This window comes from Artibeus jamaicensis, unplaced genomic scaffold, assembly GCF_021234435.1.
Source record: "Artibeus jamaicensis isolate MK-2021 breed Jamaican fruit bat unplaced genomic scaffold, CSHL_Jam_final contig_387, whole genome shotgun sequence".
Lineage (NCBI taxonomy): Eukaryota > Metazoa > Chordata > Mammalia > Chiroptera > Phyllostomidae > Artibeus > Artibeus jamaicensis.
The window spans coordinates 2,530,732-2,551,315 of record NW_026521812.1 but is presented as its reverse complement, the minus strand read 5'-3'; the positions used below and the strand labels follow the sequence as shown (position 1 = coordinate 2,551,315).

General features: G+C 39.8%; 1 pseudogene; it reads right to left on the bottom strand.

Moving 5' to 3' along the window:
• Positions 1 to 14,822: 14,822 nt before the first annotated feature.
• On the bottom strand, positions 14,823 to 15,241 carry LOC119052784 (trafficking protein particle complex subunit 2-like; annotated as a pseudogene).
• Between the last annotated feature and the right edge of the window lie 5,343 nt (positions 15,242 to 20,584).

The following is a 20,584-nucleotide window of genomic DNA, read 5'->3' as shown; positions in this document are numbered from 1 at the left end:
ACCAGTCAGAACAACAAGAAAAAAAATCCAAAAAAGTGAGAATAGTATAAGTAGCCTCTGGGACAACTTCAAGCATTCCAACATTCACATCATAGGGCTACCAGCAGGAGAAAAGAAAGAACAAGAAATTGAAAATCTATTTTAAAAAATAATGAAAGAAAACTTCCCTAATTTGATGAAGGAAATAGACATGCAGAGCAAGAATAACAGAGAGTCCCAAACAAGATTGATGTAAAGAGGCCCACTCCAAGTCATGTCATAGTTAAAATGCCACAGGTTGAAGATAAAGAGAGAATCTCAAAAGCGGCAAGAGCAAAGAAGTTAGTTACCTACAGGGGAGTCTTCTGATAAGACTGTCAGCTGATTTCTCAGAAGAAACTTTGCAGGCTAGTAAGCAAGAAATATTCGGTCACGAAAAACAGGGACCTACAGCCAAGATTGCTCTACCCATGAAAGCTATCATTTAGAAGCAAAGGACAGATAAAGAGCTTCTCAGAAAAAAAAACAAAACAAAAAAAAACTGAAGGAATTCAGATCACCAAACCATTATTTAAATGTTAAAGGGACTTATTTAAGAAAAAGAAGATCAAAACTATGAACAATAACATGATAATAAATACAAATTCATCAACTGAATCTAAAAAACAAACTAAGCAAACAAGTAGAATAGAGATGGAATCATGAATACAGACAGCGTTTTGATGGTGACCAGAAGGAAGGGCGTGCGAGGCAATGCGTGAAGAACTGAGGGGGTTAAGAAGTACAAACAGGTAGTTACAGAATAGCCATGGGGGTGTAAAGTACAGTATAGAAAATGGAGTAGCCAAAGAGCTTATATGCATGACCCATGGACATGAACAATGGTGGTGGGATTGCCTGAGGGAGTAGGGGGTGCTGGGTGAAGGAGGGGCAAAAGAAGAAAAATCAGGACAACTGTAATAGCATAATCAATAGAGTATAATTTTTAAAAAAGCAGACAGAGAAACTAACCCCAATTTTTTTTCTGGGGGAGCGGGAGCAGGTAGGGGATGCTAGTTTTATAGCTTTGCTTTAGCTGCATGTTGCAGAGCAAAGGCAAAGGGAAGTACTTCCAGGGGGACTTTGGTGACGGCTCCCATTCCCAGGAGAGAACTGACCTTGCCTGAGACCAATCTTCTGTTGACTTGAGTTTAGGGACAAAGGTTGCTCTGTCCTTGAATTTTTTTAGTGAATGCAGCTCCCACTTAGAAACAGAAACATTAATTTTGATAACTAAGGGTAAGGTTCTCAACCATGTCTGTACATTATGATCACCCCAAGTGATGCCTGAACCCCAATCACAGAAATTTTATGTTAACTCTCTGGGAAGAAGCATGGGCATTGGTATTTTTTTACCCTCTGCCCAACCCCCATCTTGATTTTACTGTGTAGCTTATTTTAAAAACGTGGGTTTAGGATCAGGGTGTGGGTAGATGAGCAGTTGGTCAGCCGTAGCGTGAACTCCAGCATCCATAAGGTCACCAAGGGAACATCATCCAAACCTCTACTCTGTGTAGGTGAAGGCAGTTATGTGGGCAGATAATGCAGGGGAAATGGAGATGACTTTCTGCCATTATCTCTGAGCCCCAGGATTTAACAAAACTCTTTGATCATCTTGGAACCCTTTCATTCTGGAATAACAGATCTCTTCTCTGGCGTCATATGGTTGTTTAGGATGGAAAAACTTCACATTCTAGCTCTCAGATATGAACTTCTCAGGACAGCCCCGAGGTAGTGCAGTGACCTGGTTGTTTATCATGGTTTGGACACACGGGTGGAGGCCTTGCTGCTGTCTTTGGCAAACAGTATGGGGACAAAGAAAATAGACTGAAGTTGGTGTATGGTGACATCTCTGCTACCCTTTAGCACAAATATTATCCCTATTGGTTAACTTTGCTCAGTGCCAGCAATGAGAAAGGCAGCTGAGGAGGGAACTTGAGCAAATGGACACAGGTACACAATGCTGGCAGTAGACACATGAGTCCGAGGGCAGGGTGGACATATTCTAGAATGAAAAGTAATCTGTTTGCAGAGGCGGAGGGTAATGTTAGGCCACAGGTCACAGACAGCACTGTGCTCAGTTCCTTTTGTGCAGTGCTGGGTGGTGGCAGTGGGGTAGGGGGTCAGCTGGCTTCCTCTGAAGATGTCTGCTCACACAGGAGTCAGCCTGGGCCAGTGGACAGGTGGGATAACCATACCTACATTTGTTCTGCAAAGCTCTTTGATGTCTTAGTTTATTATAGGCTGAACTTGGAGGCTTGAAGACGGATTTGTGGTTCAACCAGAGAGGTTTTCTGCTTAGGGTGGAGGCCAAGACACCTAGTTTTTTTAGAACAGCTTCTAGTTGGTCTCCCTGCCTCTGACACTTGCTCCTCAGAACTCCATTCTCCAAACAATAGCCAAAATGATCACTTAAGAGACATAGTCAAATCGTGTCTTCTCTACTCAAAAACTTTCTGTGACACCTGTATTCAGAGTAAAAATCTAAGTTGGTACCATGACCTCTAGGGCCCTTTGTGATTTGTACCCCCTCCCCTGCTACTTCTCTGACTTCATCTCTTACTTGCCTGTTCCCTCTGCTCTGGCCAACCTCACCTCCTTAAATATGTCACGCTCCTGCCCCAGGGCCTTTGCACTTGCCAGCATGGATTTTTCCATCTCTTGTTCTCTGCTGTATCCTCAAGAGACTAGAATGATGGGTGGTGATCAATAACTGGTTCTTTGTTGGAAAAAAGAAAAAAAAAGTAGATTATCCCCAAACCATATAATCACTTTATGCCAGTAACAGTGGGAACTGAGCACTGACCATGCGGCCCACATTCCAATGTGCAGGGCTATGCTGACTGGAGGCTTGTTGTTCTGCTGATGCCACAGGAGACAGGCAGTAACATGGGCTCTGCCTCCTGGATAATGCTAGTAGTGAGTGGTAGGAGCAGTAGTGAAGAGCTGGGGGTGAGTGCTATTCATTATACTTCTAGGTTCAGGATGAGTTCTGTGAGTTCACTGGGCTGCCCACCCTCAGGCCTCGTGGCCTGAAACTGTGAAGCATCCCAGTGCTGGGGCGAACATTTATTGAGTTTGTTGCTCAGCACTCGCTACCCTAATTGCTTGGAGGGACCCACTCTTCCCTCAGTCTCAGTCTACATGTTTCAAGTGAAGTGGGTCCCCTAGAGCTGATGTTGGCAAACTACTGCCAAATCCTGTATGCCACCTGTTTTATAAAGTTTGTGAGCTAAGAATGGATTTTCCATCATTAGACAGTCACAAAAAATCAAAAGAACAGTATCTTGTGATATGTGAACATTGCATAAAGTTTCAATGTCAGTGTCCATAAATAACTTTTTATGGTGACGGAGCCATGCTCCTTCATTTATATATGGTGGGCTGCTTTTGTGCTACAGTGGCAGAGCTGAGTAGTTGTGACCGAGATCACGTGGTCGGCAGAGTCAGAAATATTTACTCTCTGCCTCTCTGCAGAAAAAGTTGCAGTACATAGTTCAGTACAAGATGCAGTGTTTGACTTCTGGGCCTTTGAGCAAGTGAGGAAGCCAGCTGTTCCCTCCGCTGTCACCAGTGAGAACCTGTGATCTTAGGATCCATCAGGCAGCCCCTAAGGATGAGGTCCTAATCAAGTCTGTGTGAAGCTATTCTAGCTCTGGGACTTCTGGCTATGGGAATCAGGGCATTCTTTGTCATCTAAAAGAGCTAGAATTGGATTTTGTTGCTTGCAGCCAAAGAAACTTCACTGATAAAGTTCTGTGGAATAAATCCTACTCCAGGTGTGGAAAACAGGATTAATTAGCTCCCAAGATTTTGGCCATAAGATGGTAAAAGGAGCTGCTTGGCAGGAGACAGGAAATCTGTCTTAATAGCACCCCCTATGACCCAAATTTGTGCTGTTTTGGAGGAAATCTTAGAAGTTCAGAGATGCAATTAGTGTCTAGGACTAATTTTACAGCACACGTCTGTGTCTTCTTTAGGCATAGATCCTGGGACACTTCAGGACTTATGATTTTATATCATCTTATTGGAATTACTCATATAACATGATTCATCTCTTACAGGCTCTTCAATTCTTATGTACACAGTAGCAGCACTAATAAATTTTTAAATTCAAATGAAATGCACAAAGTGTTCAAGAGGGAAAAGTATCATAATATGTTTCACTATTCTATTTGGATTGAGTTTTCAAAACATCAGACATTATCAAACACGGACTCATTATCAAATAAGAATATAAATACATGTAACATTTTGATTATAATATTTTTAGAAGTATAAATCTCTTTTCTCTTCTTCTTGAGTAATCCCATGTCCAGCCACTTAAATGCAAAGTTGCTTTCTGCTTGATGTCTCAGGGAAAGGAGATAATATGGAGATAATAAGGTGATCATTTTGGCTGTTGTTTGGAGAATGGAGTTTGAGGACCAAGGGTCAGAGGCAGGGAGACCAACTAGGAGCTGTTCTAAAAAATAAAAAATAAACAAAAAAACCTCCCAGTTCCAAGAGACTCTGGCAAAACTCATACCTTTAAAACAAAGGAGGCTCTCTGAGTGCACACACAGTATTTGAGAGGTTTACCATCCCTGGGCGGGGAGAAGGGTGGAGCTGGGTGCTGGTTTCCACTTCTGGAGAGGAAGAGATTCTTGGGAGTACCCGTGGGAAAGCGGAGTACAGGGAAGGGAAGCAAAGGGTGTGATGCCAACACTAATACGTGGGCCCCAGTCCCACCTCGGACCTCTGAACACCTGGAGGCCTTGCTAGAATCCCTCCTTCGTATTGTGGGGGCCCACCCCATACCCCCCAGAATCCCTGCTGGCAGGGCCTGAGAAACTTTCTGCGCCTGCCCGGGCCTCCACCATGGGGTGTATGGGCTGCACCACCACGCATGGGTGTTAGTGGCTCGAGGGCAGCTGACGAGGGCTCCCTAGTGAGGGTGCGGGGAAAGGAGGGAGGCCTGGCCCCAGGGCCTGCATCTGTATCCGCCCTTTCTCCCTCTGTGTTACAGACGAGACCCAGGGTTCTTCTTTGGCAAAAACCGGGGAAATGGCAAAATTCTGGACAGTGTTGGGGGAGAGGAGAGTCCTAAATTTACTGGATAGAATTTTCACAACCTCTTACCAATGCAGCAGCATCAGGGCTTGATGTAGAAATTAGAGTGAGTCATAAAAACAAATTTCTCACACACTCGAGTTTGTGGATGGAGACTGATGACCTTCCAGGTCAGATATATTTGTCTCCATTAGTGTGGAAAGTCAGGAGATGCCTTCGCTCCTCAGTCATTCCAAGTGCGACAGCTAAATTTTGACTGCACACCAGCAGCCAACAGCAGGCAAGTTTCAGAACAGGTTATTTGTATTTCATGTTGCCTGATTTTCCCGCATTGCAATACATTGTTCATTTGGAAGATCTGCAGAAGTATATTCTTCTTCTTCTTTTTTTAAAGATTTTATTTATTAATTATTTTAGAGAAGGGGAAAGGTAGGAGAAAGAGAGGAAAGAAACATGTCCTAGAGAAACATAGATTAGTTGGCTCTTGCACACCCTCAACTAGGGCACCTGGCCCACAACCCAGGCATATGTCCTGACTGGGAATTGAACCCACAGCCTTTTGGCCCATAGGGTGGCACTCAATCCACTGAGCCACACTAGCCAGGGCTGAAGTCTATTCTTGAAAAATGGTGAATCACTGGGTTTCTTTAGGAAGCCTGGAGAAAGATTTTTATTTTCTTTAACATGTGACCAATGAAATAATAGAACAAGCAGACATTCATCTTTTACAGTTGTTTGCCTCCTCTAATACTTGTACATAGCAAGTTTTGTGGATATAGGAGCATAACAACTGTGCTGAATGATTCTCCTTCAAGCACACAAAGCACAGTATGATTATTCTATTTCTAAAACCTCCATTTTGGAAGTATGTTTTTCTCATCCTTCATGTGGGGAAAAAGGGAGGAGGGAAACTAGAGAAAGTGAACTATGATAAAAGCTTTTCACTGGAAACACAGAATGAGGCCCTTGATATTATGGCCCAAGGGACGGTGTGAGTGCTACGTAAGTCAGTGGTTCTCCTCCAGACACTACTTTGCACACTAGGGGATATTCAGAAATTTCTGGAAACATTTTGGCTGTCACAGCTGGTGGGATGGAGAGAAGTAAAGGTGTGCTGCAGGAATCTAGTGGGAAGAGGCCAGATGTGTTGCTAAACATCTTGGAATACAGAGGAACATCTTCACCCCCCACTCCAGAAAACAATGATCTGGCCCAAGATAATAATAATATCAAGGTTGAGAAACCTTCATATTTAGGAGAGGTAGGTAGTAAGATCTGAGCAACTTAAGGGGATGGGTAGGATTTTTAAAGATGGAAAAGAGACATGTGGACATTTGTTGAAAATGAAAGAAAAAAGAGGGAAGTACCTGAGGAATTGAACAATCCTTTTATATTTGAGGCAAATTTTAAAGGGAGACTGCTTTAACAAACTGTGTTGTTACCAACATTTTAAGGAAAGGATAAAATTCCATGAAACCAATACTATGACTATTAAAAGAAAAAAAAACAAGACAATAATTATGTTTTATAATTTGTCTTGCTAATTTTACCTGCCATACAGCAATGTTTTCATGTATTGAGCAGAGATAATGTGTAATAAAAGATACAGAAGTGAGAAAGCATGAAATATTTCCATCTGGTTGGATTGTAAAGGCCAATGAATGCCAGGGGAGAGGCCAGGTGAAGAAGGTCTTCAGTGGTGGATTATGGAGTTCGAATCCACTCCGTGTGTGTGTGTGTGTGTGTGTGTCCAAATTTCCCCTTTTTATAAGGATACCAGTCTCATCGAATTAAAGCCCACCCTAATGACCTTATATTACCTTGACTAACTACATCTGCAGTGACCCTGTTTCCAAATAAGTGCACAGTCTGTGGTGCTGGGGGTTAGGAATTCAGCAATGCTTAACAGGAGGTTTGCAGAGAGGAGTAACAACTTCTGGATTGTTTTCCTGCTGGCAGCGCTGCACAGGTTTCTTTCTTTCTTTTTTCTTTTTAGGAGCCTTAGTTACAAGAAAATGCTGCAGTAAAGGCAAACGGGACAGTCTTAAAATATTTATGAATCTATTTTTTTTTATTGTCAGGATAATATAAATGTAAACAGAACTACAACACTGCAAAACACAGAAAGTAGAATTCTTAATTATATTGCTCCACATGAAGAACCTATTTTAGCCATAACAGGTACATCTTTATTTAAATATCTATATAGGAATGTGTACTTTTAATAAAATAGAAATCATACGCTATACACTGTTCTCTGATTAGGTTCCTTCCTTCCTTCCTTCCTTCCTTCCTTCCTTCCTTCCTTCCTTCCTTCCTTCCTTCCTTCCTTCCTTGTCTCTCTCTCTTTCTTTCTTTGAAGTACATTTTGGGCATTTTTTTCAAGGAGCTACTAATTCTTTTGTACCGATTACTTAGTATTCCACTGAATGTGTATGCCATATTTGTTTAACCAGTTCCTGTTGAGGACTATTTGGGCTATATCCCTATTTTTAGTTTTGTAAGAAGTACTACAGTGAATGCCACTGAGCATGCATCTTTGTACACTACTGCAAGTGCTTCTTACTGAATGTATTTCTAGAGGTAGAATTATTGAGCCAAAGGCAAAGGGGAAGGCCATGTTAAATGATAACAGTCCTGGCTGGTGTGGCTCAGTGGATTGAGTACTGGCTCATGAACTGAAAGGTCACTGGTTTGATTCCCAGTCAGGGCACATCCTGAGTTGTGGGCCACATCCCCAGTTGGCAGCGTGTGAGAGGTAACACCTTCTCTCTCATGCAACAGTGTTTTTTTTCCCTCTCTGTCTCCTTCCCTTCCCCTCTCTCTAAAAATGAGTAAATCGAATCTTCAAAAAATTATAACAGACATTTCTTGCCATGTAAAACATTGTATCAAATTTTTTTCCAACTAAAAATCAGATTAGTAATCCCTACATAAAGAATAAGGAGATATAAATTGATAGTTTTTAATGATCCCTATATTAATAAAATAATAGTTACCATTGCTTTACTGATATATACTTATCTGTCCTTCACAGAGCTTTGGGACCTCCTCCCAGAATGAGGTTTGTCATTAAATGCTGATTGCATTGCTATCAAAATGTCCTGTTTTATTCATCTGTGTGAATGTTTACCATCAAAATTACAGCTCTTAGAACCTACTTTTCTTTCAACTTCTTAAAGTGAATAAAAATGTATATTAAACCAATAACATTTGATAACTCCTTAAAATGCACAGTCCCTGAGTATCAGCATATAGGCCTTAAAAACTCAAGTAGTTTTTATATTTTTTTCTCAGCCCCTAGATGTGTGAGTGTCATGCCAAGTGTGAATTTCTTCCTAGTGTTTTGTTTTGCTGGAGCCCAGAATCATGTCTTGCCAAAGGATTTCTAGTGAATATAGTCTTGTGTAATAATGAGGAGTCCGGATCACTGAGGAGGTCTGGCTAGGACTCTTACGCAAGGTTACTGTCATCCCCAGTCATAATTCTGGAAAACAATTTGATATATGGAATCACAGCTGTATCAGGCTATTCCACCAGCGGAGTGGAGCTCAGCCGTGGAGACACAGGGACCGATGAGACTTGCAAATCCTGGGGCCTGGCACTTGGTTTCTGGGGTCTGGTCAGAGGATACAGAGTGCCTGCCCGAGGGCATAACCTCCGAGCAGGGTGGAGAACTGGAGGCAGAGAATAGAGAACCAGTTTGGGCTCTTGTCCTGGAGGCCTGTTACCATCACCACATCAGGAACTGGACGGCAGGGAACAAACAAACTGGAGACCAGGGGAAGGATTCGGGGTCTGGCAACAGTTCATGACACTTCACGTCCAATGTCTGACTTCTCTGATTTATTGCTGAGGCATTGGTGTCCTGCTTTTCCATACAACACTGTTTTCTGTGCCAACAGAGAGATGGTAGAGCGCTTCCTAAAACAAAGCTCTACTGTGGTCTCTGGGAATTTCTTCTAAGTTGTACCTAATGCCACTCCCTACATTTTGATGATGGTGTGTCTTTATCTTATTAGAAGGTAAATTGTGATAAGGCCAGCAAATAGTAGCACTTACATTTCTTCCAAAATGGTTGGGAAATTGTTGTTGAAGGAAATGTGGAGAAATCGTAGTCATCCATTCAAGCTGCCAGAAACAGCAAACAAATTCACCCACAGCTCTTATGAGATACCAGTAATAGCAAGACAGGTCTCAACTTCGAAGATGTAAGATGCACAGCTATGTCCTATCGTCACTGATATGTGGTATTTGAACCATTGTTTTTGCTTAGATGCTATCAGTTGGTAATACCGATTTAGAGTTTTTTCTTTTCTTTTTTTGGATTTTAATAGTTTGTTTTTATTGTATTTTTTCATAACCATTTATCTCCCTTATACCCTTTTCCACTTCCACCTACCCCTCTCTCCCTGCAATCACCACACCGTTGTCCATGATCAGGAGTCCTTTTTATTTATTTTTTGTTCAATCCATCCACAACCCATCCCGAGCTGTCTAAGTCAGCCTGCTCTCTATGTACGAGTCTGTCTCTGTTTTGCTTGATAGTTCAGTTTGTTCATTAGGCTACATGTATGAGTGAGATCATATGGTATTTGTTTTTCTCTAAGTGGCTTATTTCACTCAGCATAATGTTCTCCAGGTCTATCCATGCTCACAAAGGGTAAAATTTTCTTTTTCTTTTTTATGGCCAAGTACTATTCCATTATGTAAATATACCATAGTTTTTTTATCCACTCATCTACTGATGGACACTTGGGCTACTTCCAAATCTTGGCTATTGTAAATAATGCTTCAATGAACATAGGGGTGCTTATATTCCTTTGAATTAGTGTTTCAGGTTTCTTTGGATAAATTCCCAGAAGTGGAATTGCTGGGTCATAAGGCAGTTCCATTTTTAATTTTTTGAGGAAACTCCATACTGCTTTCTACAGGGGCTGCACCAATCTGAATTCCCACCAACAGTGCAAAAACTTTCCTCTTTTTCAACATCCTTGTCAGCACTTGTTGTTTGTTGATTCACTGACAAACCACAAAAGACCCACATGTCAAAAGCAATCTTGAGAAAGAAGACCAAAGTTGAAAGAATCATGCTGCCTAATATCAAACTATACCATAAGTCCATAGCAATGAAAACAGCATAGTACTTGTATAAAACAGATACAAAGACCAATAGAACAGACAGCCCAGAAATAAACCCACACCTTTACATTAATTCATAGTTGACAGAGGAAGCAAGCACATACAACAGGCTAAAGATAGTCTATTCAATAAGTGGTATTGGGAAAATTGGAAAGATATGCGCAGAAAAATGAAACTAGACCACCTTCTTATATCACGCATGAGAGAAAATTCAAAATGGATTAAAAACTTAGATGTTTGACTTGAAACCATAAAAATCCTAGAAGAGAATAGGCATTAAAATCTTACACATTGCTCATAGCAATATTTTTTCTGATACAGCTCCTCAGACAAGGGAAACAAAAGAAAAAATAAATAAGTGGGACTACATCAAACTAAAAAGTTTTTTCAGAGCAAAGGAAACCATCAACAACAGTTTCTCTTTCATAAAAACTGTATCAGGAACACATTTAATGTTTATATATAGCATGGTATTTAATCTTTTCAATTTTGTGATTAATTTTCCTATTTATTGTAATAAAATCATCTATATTATCTTTACTTTTAGGAACTTATTTTTTGTGGCATAATATAAAGTGAATTTCAAAAATGTTTTATGTGCACTTGAAAAGTGTATTGAATTTGATTTAAATAAACAGGCCTATCTTATTGGTTAGGCCAAGATGGATCACCGTGATTTTTCTTTCACTTAATTTATCATTGAGAGAGATAATTTAGTCTTCTAAATTTTTTTGTGTTTCTGTGTGTTTCTTTGTATTTCTTGTTTTTTTGAAAAGAACACTTTGCTATTATTTGGTACATTAATATACATGAGTGTTAGGTCTGTGCTGTTGACTGTAGGCTTGTTCGGAAGTGACTGTGCCATATCTGGTGCTTTCTGACTTGTGTACAACATTGTCTGATACTGCTTAGCGCAACCCTGCCTTCCTTTGGTCTCTATTTGCCAGGTAAGGCCTTGTTGCTTCTTTTACTTCCAATTGTACTGCCGCCTGGTTTCAAACTTAGCTTTTTAGTATACCATGTCTTATTATGAGATTTCATCTGATTCTTTTTCTTTTGTTACCTTTCCATTATTTTCTCTAAAGGATGCTTATTCTCAGGGTTCTAGTGGGTCTTTCTACACTGTAAAATAGTATACACAGTGTATTATTTAAACTGTACATGAATTGTTTATTTTAAACAACACTTATCAGTTCATACCCTTGACCCCTCACCCTCTCTCACAACACTTTTCCTACTTAGATGGGTCGTAGCACCTTGCATATCAGCTTGATTAGTCAGGTCCTTGGCTGACCTGTGACCACCATAGCTGCAGTGGTTCAATCTAAGCTCTACACCCAGGTGGATTCCCTGCTTACTGCCATCACTTTTGCCACAGATTTTCCTTCCTTTTATTGAGTGACTGAAATTTGTCTCTTTAAGAAGTATTCAGGGGACTACATTTTCTAAATTCATCCTTGCTTAAAATGGTCTCTTTGTTCCTGGACAGTGCAATGACTGTAATAATCTCTTTATTTTCCAAAGGTGTCAAATAAGTGTATATGTCATTTTCTCTTTCTCCTATAGCTTTTATTTTCTCTCTGGTCCTTTTAAACTCTTTTGGTTTTGCTCAGTGTTCTTGTCACAAGTGTGTGTGAGAGATACAGTCTTTCCTATAAGTCAGCCGGGCAACTGCTCAGCTAGCTGCCTGCTGAGCAGCCCAGCACCCAGGAATAGACAAGAGTCAAACACAGTAACTATGCCATTCACTCAGCTTTTGTTGAATGCGGGTTCACTCAAAATAGAACATCAATGTATATTAATATCCTACTCATACTCTAACACACTAAGAGAAACATAACACACACACACACACACACACACACACACACAAAAAAAAAAAAAACAATCAACGGGGAATAATAATAAACCTGAGTCCCAGAGTCTCAGTCTACAGGTCTAGGCAAGGTGGGCAAGGAAGTTGTCAGCATCTTGCAAGGAAGGGTCTCTGGAGCCAGGTGGGCAGCAGGGCATACGAAGTCCTCAGTCCAGCAAAGCAGAGCCGAGGGCAGCCCATGCCCAGGGAGATCAGCATGGCATGGAGCAGTGCTCTAGTGTGTGGAGCTTGGCTATCTCAGCAGTGGTCTGGAGCCTGCCTCAGTTGTACCTTGAAAGTGGTGGACTCCACTCTTCTGGGTCTTTTGATAAGTGTCTTGGCACCCTTGATGCCAAGTGGGGACTTTCTCCAGAAGCTTAACTGTGGGTGGTCCTACTTTCCAGACATGGCTATTCTGATCACATGTGCGGATGTCTTAGGTCTCCTTGCTAGATGTGTCTGCTCTGACTTAGGTAGTTTCCCTCTTGAACCAGTGTCCTGGCTGACTAGCAGCCATCTTGGTTGACATGAGTGATGATGCCACTTTGTTTTGTATACTTTATGTTTTATCCAAGTACTATGCTGTTTTCATTGACCAAACCAATGCCATTTTACTGGTCCTGCTTGCCACAGTTCTCAATTTTGCCCTTCGTGACCTTGATTTTGTTTTATCTGTTCTCCTTTCTATTGCTTCCAAATGTGCCTTTTATTTTTGTGATGGTCTTATTTTCCCTTTCTATTCTCCCCATCCCTTTCAGTATTTATGGATGCCATAGTTTCATTAAATTCCCTGTTATCCAGGAGAACAGTTTAAAGTCTTTACCATCTTCATGGCAATATATTTGAGGTCTGTGCTGTGGATTCGTGTATTTTTTGGTCATATTTTTTCCTATATTTTTCTTAGAGTGTTTTTGTTTCAATCCAATGCTTGTTCATTTTTAAAGAAAGCTTAATGACTAATCTATGAACTAGGGCAGTTCTTCTTCTCAGCAATTAGTTGAGCTATAGTGTGGCACTACTTTTACCCCAGTGTGTCTCCAAAATGATCATTTACAATGGTTCACTTAAACCTTTTGCCCATTTTGCTGCTGAGCTGTTGGTCTTTTTGATTTGAAAAACCTCTTTACTGAGGAGATAGACACTTTGTCATGTTACCAATTATTTCTCTAAATTGTTTTGCCTTTTGATTTTGGCTATGGAATTTTTTGCTTGCCATACAAAAATAAAAAATTATGTGATGAAATTGCTTAATCTGGAGATAATTATAACTCTCAAATTTTACTAAGTTAGAACAGAGACTAATGTGGGGTGAGAATAGGGTGCACAATGAACGAATACTGGGTTGTAAGCCAGATGTGGATTATAGATACATTAATGTTATAGTTGCAGAAATTAAGCCGGCTGCTTGATTTCTTCAGATTCCAGGTTTGTTATCTACAAAACGACTAGGCTTTTACTAGGTGTCTACTAAGCCCCTCCCAACTCTGTGTGTTGACCACATTTGACTTGATGTAATGGGAAACATTTTACAACAATTTTTTTCTTGGACAATTATCTTTATTTAAGAAGTCAAAAAAACAGGGGAAAATTATGGTAGTAACTTCACACAAAGACATAAGACCAAACTTAAGAATTACTTGTGCAAGTTATTCAGAATGGAACAAAATTATTCAAGGGCTCATGATTAGCACAGAAAATATGTGGTTACATTAAGTTGCCTTTCTATTGACATTTACTCATTCACAGTAAGATCCCGCCCTTGTTAAAGTACAAGAGACCACTCCTGCCCCCCACCCCCCACAGTGTACAACCAGGTATGCAAATGTTAATATAATACAAACTTTTCTTTGTTTACAACTCTAAAATTGCCTTACAACTTTTTAAAAGCACAGATATCAACAAGTTCATTTCCAGGAATGTCCGACCTCTTGGTGTCTCTGGGCCATGCTGGAAGAAGAAGAGTTGTCTTGGGCCACACATTAAATACATCGTAACACATAATCACAAAAAAATCCCATAATGTTTTAAGCAAATTTATGATTTTGTGTTGGGTGGCATTCATAGCCATCCTGAGCTGTGCGAGGCCCACAGGCTGTAGGCTGGACACCTCTGATTAGTATACAGTCTTAGGGAAAGGAGATAAAAGAACGCAGCCTGGCACTTTCGGCCCAACCTCTCATTTTACAGGCATGGATCCTGGATTCCAGAATGACAGCAGGATCACTGTCCCCAGTCTCAGAGGGGGTAAGCACATGGCATTGGGCACTGCAAACGCTGTTTGCTTTAGCTTCTGGAATAATGCTATGCATAGTGCCTACACATTTTTATAACGTGTCTTGTTGAATAGGGAAGCCCATGTACTTGCTGTCAACTTCACTCCCCACTGTAGACACTTTGGTTTTAAGTCTGTCTTCCGAATCCTGACAATGACATTTGGTTCAGGACTGTTACATCAAAGTCAAGCTATCTGAATGAAGAAGTCAAAAGCTTATTTTTGATTTTTTAAAATAAAGGTATTTCAAGGTTATGGATAAAGAACTCATAAATAACTATTTCTAAGCAAATGTTGAGCTATTGATAATTTCAAGAAACTAAATATACTATTTTTAACTATAAAGGTAATTTCATTAGATTTAGATAAATGGAGACTATAAGTAAAACTTTTCCAGGTTATTTATTTAATCAAGAAACTTACAACGTACACATTTCTGAGTATACCCCATTGTGGCGACATTATTTCTGAATTTTCCTGCACTCAGTTTAAAAGGTGTTTCTTTCCAAGAAACTGGACTTTTCTGTCAAATGCACTGGATTGAATAGGAGAATTGGGTTCATAAAATGGATTCATTGCAAACTTTAGGTATAAATCATAGACATCAGTAAAGAAGTTCTTTATTCCATCTTCTTGCCTTATGTCATGAAGCATAATGAATCTCATATGGCTTGTAGTACAAATGCTGAAATGAACCACTCATTGAACTTGTCCACAATTTTCAAGTACCTGTTGGACAGCCACATACTATCATCTACCAGGTCAAGGGCAGCGTGAGCTATGAACTGGTTCAGATGACAGCAATTGTCTTTGGATTCTGCTTTTCCAGCTGGCAACAACTCCATTTGAAAAACTGGATTATCATGGTGGCCAACAATGACAAAGTAGAAGCTTCCAGACATTGTCCTTAATATATGGCTTCTGCACCGAGACGCAGACAATGCAAATGTTCAGGGAGTTCCTGCAGCAGCTTCCCACCTTCCATAGCTTCAGTTTGCATTGGACAACAAATTTAAACTGGTTCTTGGAAGAATGCTAGAAACCACCACCAACAAAAATTTCAGGTAAAACCATGAGACTAAGTATGCTAAAACCCCAAGAAATACAGACTGAAATCCTGTAATAATTCAAATTGTCTGCTGCTTAGAGGATGTGGGGGAGAGAAATGACATGTCCTCATTTTAGCTGTGGCCTGGTCATCCAATGGTTGTTCGAATGGCGGATAGAACATCAAGAGGCCTGGAGATGGCAAACTGGTTTCCACCAGTTTTTTACTGGCAAAGAGGAAATACATGGGTGCCTGTCAAAACTCCCCCTATAATGTGCTTTGAATACAAACATTTTCTTGTGGCTTTTTTGTTCCGAGAGTGACAACTCATTTATAAAATATAGAAGTGACTGGAGATCTCTGCAACTCATGGAGGAGTCTGCAAAGAACTTTCTCACTCTTCAGTTCAGGCAGGAGATGGGGAAGGAGTGGATGATAAAAGGGAGTTCCCTGCTTTTGCAACTCTTTTTCCTTTTTCCTAATTTGCCATCTCACAGTTTTGTTCACTTTATCTCTGTAGTCCTATATAGTACTATCATCAGGTTGCACTTTTCATTAGCATGATCTGTGGAAAGGACTGAGATGTTGCATGCATTTGTTCTAATATGATACCAACTCTTTTATTACCATTAAATAAAGTGAAAGTACTTTTCAGCCAATTTGCATCTCTCACATTTCTTTGTCTAGAACATAATCAGTGGAACAAAATCTCTTGCCTCTGCTCTAGACTCTTTTTATTTTTTTTCATATTTTCTACTGCTATTTGATACTTAGTTTCACATGTCTATAGTGATAAAGTATCACAGCCATACAATTTGTGAAGATTTTATTTGGTCTTGTTGAAAATTACACAGTCAGAAACATTTTATTAGTGCCTGAGATAAAATAATATAACCTTCAAGCCTCATTCAGGGTATATGGTTAGAAATTGAATGAGCTTGAAAACCCATTGTATTTGTACACATTTGAGACATCCATTTGTGCACTAGACTATAAAACAGCTGGTTTAACAGACTAAATGGAGTAAATGCATTAGGTTTTTAGAGTGTTTGGAATCATCTTAGATGAATTTCAAATTAGAAAAATAAGTCATGTGCATTAAAAAGCAACTACAATCACTATGTATCAGAGAATATGTATTCATAATCATTGTAAAGATGTTTTAATGATGATTTTATATGGCCATATGATGCTAACTATTTAAAAATGCCAGACCCTTTTTATTTTAAAAATAATGCAAAAATGTTAACAAACTACTCAAATATAAGCAAAAGCACAGTGCTACTACCTTAACACATCATTGTGCAGATTTTGCTGTCCATCCTCACAGGTTTTGTTCCATGCAGATTTTTTTACATATTTGTAGTTGTATTTTCTGCATTTAGTTCTCTACCAAGTGTATTTTCACATTTACTAGGTTTTTACAGTGATGTTTGTAATAAGAGGCATAGTAATAGTTCAAGAATTTGTATTGTAATTTACTTAAACATTGCTAGTTGTTGGACAGCATTTCATTTTTAATTAAATATAATTACTGTAAGTATATATTTATATATGTATATGTACATACTCACTTTTTACCCATTTTGGATTATTAGGAAGCATAATCACTAAGTTAAAGTATATAACTTCTTGATGGTTCTTGACACATCTAGCCAAATAACTTTAGAAAATAATTACACACTTTTGGAGTGTAATTAGAATGTATGAAATTGTCAGTTTCACTGAACCACCACCAAAATATAATTTATTAAAGAGATGAATTTAATAGATTTAATAGCATTTTGCTGTATTCTGTTTTTTAGTACTGGCCTTGGCAGAATAGTTCCAGTGCTGTTCTGCAAATACAGTTGTGGCCGTAAAGGATGGAGCGAGAGGTCGCATGGAGCTTACCAGCAAAGGGAAGGGGAGCGGGAGACGTGAGCTCTTTCAGCAGGCTGTGCGGAAGGGTTTCTAATCCAAAAGCCCCGGGTTTCTTCCCTACTTTTTGGATTTGCGTTTTAAAATTTGGCTTGTTCTTCTATTCTCTTGTGATTGTTATTGGAAGTAAAGAAACCACCTCTACCACCTGCCATTTTAGTGAAAGATTTCTCCCTCATTCACAAACACTGTTTTGTGCACCGTAGCTGAAGATAGGGCCTCACTGGAAGCTCGGCCTGGGTCCATCTGCGCACGCGCCCATCACACCTCTGCAGCCATGGCGAGTCTGACCAGTGATTTGTGAGCACTTCTCTGGTGAGGAGGCAACTTTTGAATTGAAAGTCTGACTTTGGAGACCCCAGTGGATTTTTATGAAACATGTTTTATACATTTTGGTACTTGGAGGGCCTGAGATTTCAAACAACTGCAGGCCATTTGGCCATTGGTCAGTTCCAGCAAGTCATCAACTGCATCTGCAGTTGGCAGCAGGCAGAACATGGGGGCCGGGCCAGGGACTTGTGCTGCAAGCATGAGTGAAAGTCTGTGAGGGGCTGCTTCTTTGAAAGGCGTGTGTGCGTGTGTGTGCGTGGGTGTCCACTGACAAGGGAAGTATTTGTTTGGAAGTATACTTGTTATCTAAATAATGTAGGGGTGAGGGAAATAACAGTCCTGTCCTTAATCTTCAGCTGAAAAACCTCTTATTTTCTGTTTCAGTTGCAAACTTGGACAGTTTCCCTGGTTATTGGGTCTACCAATTAGGGCAAAATGTAAGGTGAACACACCATCCCGCTCATTCACTAGAGCAATTGCCAAGTCTGTGTGTGTGTGTGTGTGTGTGTGTGTGTGTGTGTGTGTGTGTGAACACAGGAGCCTATGTTTAGCATTAGAAATAGGGTTGGTGGAACAGCAACAGAAACATGGGCTGTAGCGTTTTTGTTTTCAAAGATAGAGGAACCTCTGTTTTAAACCAGAGTTACAGCCTCTAGGGAAGAAGCTGATAGAACCAGAGAGGTCGAAGATCCAGGAGTGGGAGAGAAAGGCTAATGGAACAGTGCTCCTGGGACACAGTTGATTCGTTCACAAAGATAAGGCTCATCAGGCAACAGAAATTGCAGGAGATAGTCTGGGCCTGATGGTGAATTTGGAAACCATGAGCAAGGGCAAATAACTTAACTAAAGGGACTGGCGAACTTGCCATGGGAAAGCATGTTGAAGATGGAAAAAGTAAAAACAAACCTAGATATAAAGGCCTAGAAGGGAAGAGTCAGTAGAGGAAAGCCGCAAATGTAGGGTCAGTCTTACTACTGTGACTTTAGAAAATCAGCATTAAATTCATATCTCAGGAATTTTCAGATAAAATACATGTGGGCATTCCTTTATCTTAGGCGTATGGTAAGAATTACAGCAATTTCACTTCTGGCTATATATCCAAAAGAATTGGAAGCAGGAATTTGAGCAGATATTTGTGTACCTACCACGTTCATGGCGGTATTATTCACAGTAGTCAAAAGGTAAAGCAGCCCAAGTGCCCATCAATGGATTCATGGATAAATAAATGTGGTATATATACATACACAATGGAATGCTATCCTGCTTTAAAAAGGAAGGCAATTCTGACACATGCAACAACATGAATGAACTCTGAGGATATAATGCTGAGTGAAATGAGCCAGTCACCAAAAGACAAATACTGTCTGATTCCACCTTTATGAGTCAAAGTCAGAGACAGAATGTAGAATGGCGGTTGTCAGGGGCTGGAGGAAAGGGGAGAACAGAGAATTAGTGTTTAATGGTTAAAGATTTAGCACTGGGGAAAATGAAAAGTCCTGGAAATGGATGAGGCGGATGGCCACACAACAATGTGAGTGTACTTCATACCCCTGAACTGTGTACTTAAAAATGGTTAAAATGGTAAATTTTGTCAGTATACTTTACCACAATAACAAAAAGCAGAGGGCCAAATATGTAAAATTATATCTCATAAAATTATGGTAATTTCTTGCCAACAACAGTTTTTGAAACTCCTAGGGTATACTTCTAGTGGTTTCAATTTTTATAACAAAATTTACATATGTAAGATATAGTTCAGTCCTTTACACATGTTCCTAAATCTGAATATCAAAATCACATATTAAACTTTAGAAATACACAAAATACAAATTTCTGAGCCCTGCCCCAGACCCATTGAATCATAACCTCTAGGGATTGCAGCCAAAAATTCGTATTTTAACAGGTACTTCAATGGTCCTTTTGAAGGAAAAAAAAGCTAAATCCTCAGGATTCTCTTTTCTCTTTCAGGCATCTAGATCTATAGGGTTGTGCAGAGAGAAAAGATCTTTTACATTTTATTCTTTCAACAAATGTATGTAAGGCTAATCTGGGAAAATAATACTTCTTAATCATCTTGATAACTTATAAGAAGGCACAAGCATTTGGTAAAAGAGAATGAGTGAGCACCAATAATAACTAATATAGAAATTATTGCCATCTTCGGTGAGTGGGGATTCAGTCAGGCTCTATTTCATTAAGAAAAATAAAAAAGATTTGACAGTGCTAATACCTCAAAGGTTATGACTGTATCTTTCCATTGCCTTTCATGCTGGTGTAGAGCAGGGGCTCCAGGAAGACTACAAATGTAAGAACTTAAATTTCAAGGGAGTAGGTGATGGTTCTCACTCTTTTTACCTGGCTTATGAGCACAAATGCCCAACAGCTCACAGCAGTGACTCAGGGCAGCGGTGGTTCTAGAACAACTAACTGCAAGAGGCACTCATGGAAGATTTCCTCCTGGAAAATGTTTTTAATGACAAATATGATTTGTTTTGGACACGACTTTATTTTACTCTGCTTTTAAGTATTGTATATATCTAGCCATTTAAACTGTTTTTCTGTCTAGCCTTTTTTATTTTAATGAAAAAGTACTGCCAACTGTTTTGACAGGCCAGGAACTTTTCACAGGCATGGTCAGCAAGGCATTGCTGTAATTATGTCAAGCATGAATATAAGTATTTATTATACACATACTCTTTATTACCATAAGGAAAATTGGACAAGTACCTGAAAAATTTTAATGACTGTGGCAGGACAAGGTATTAGCAATTTAATGGAGCAATTTCCTTCATGCCCCACCTCTTCCCTGCCCTAGTGGAGCAGACTTAACACCCCAAATACCCCTACCACCCCCCAAAAAGGAAAAACAAGTAAGGCTGACTGCTCCCATGGAGGACTGTCATGAGGGCACTTGTGAAGGTGAAACCTTAGAAGCTGCAGCCCTGTA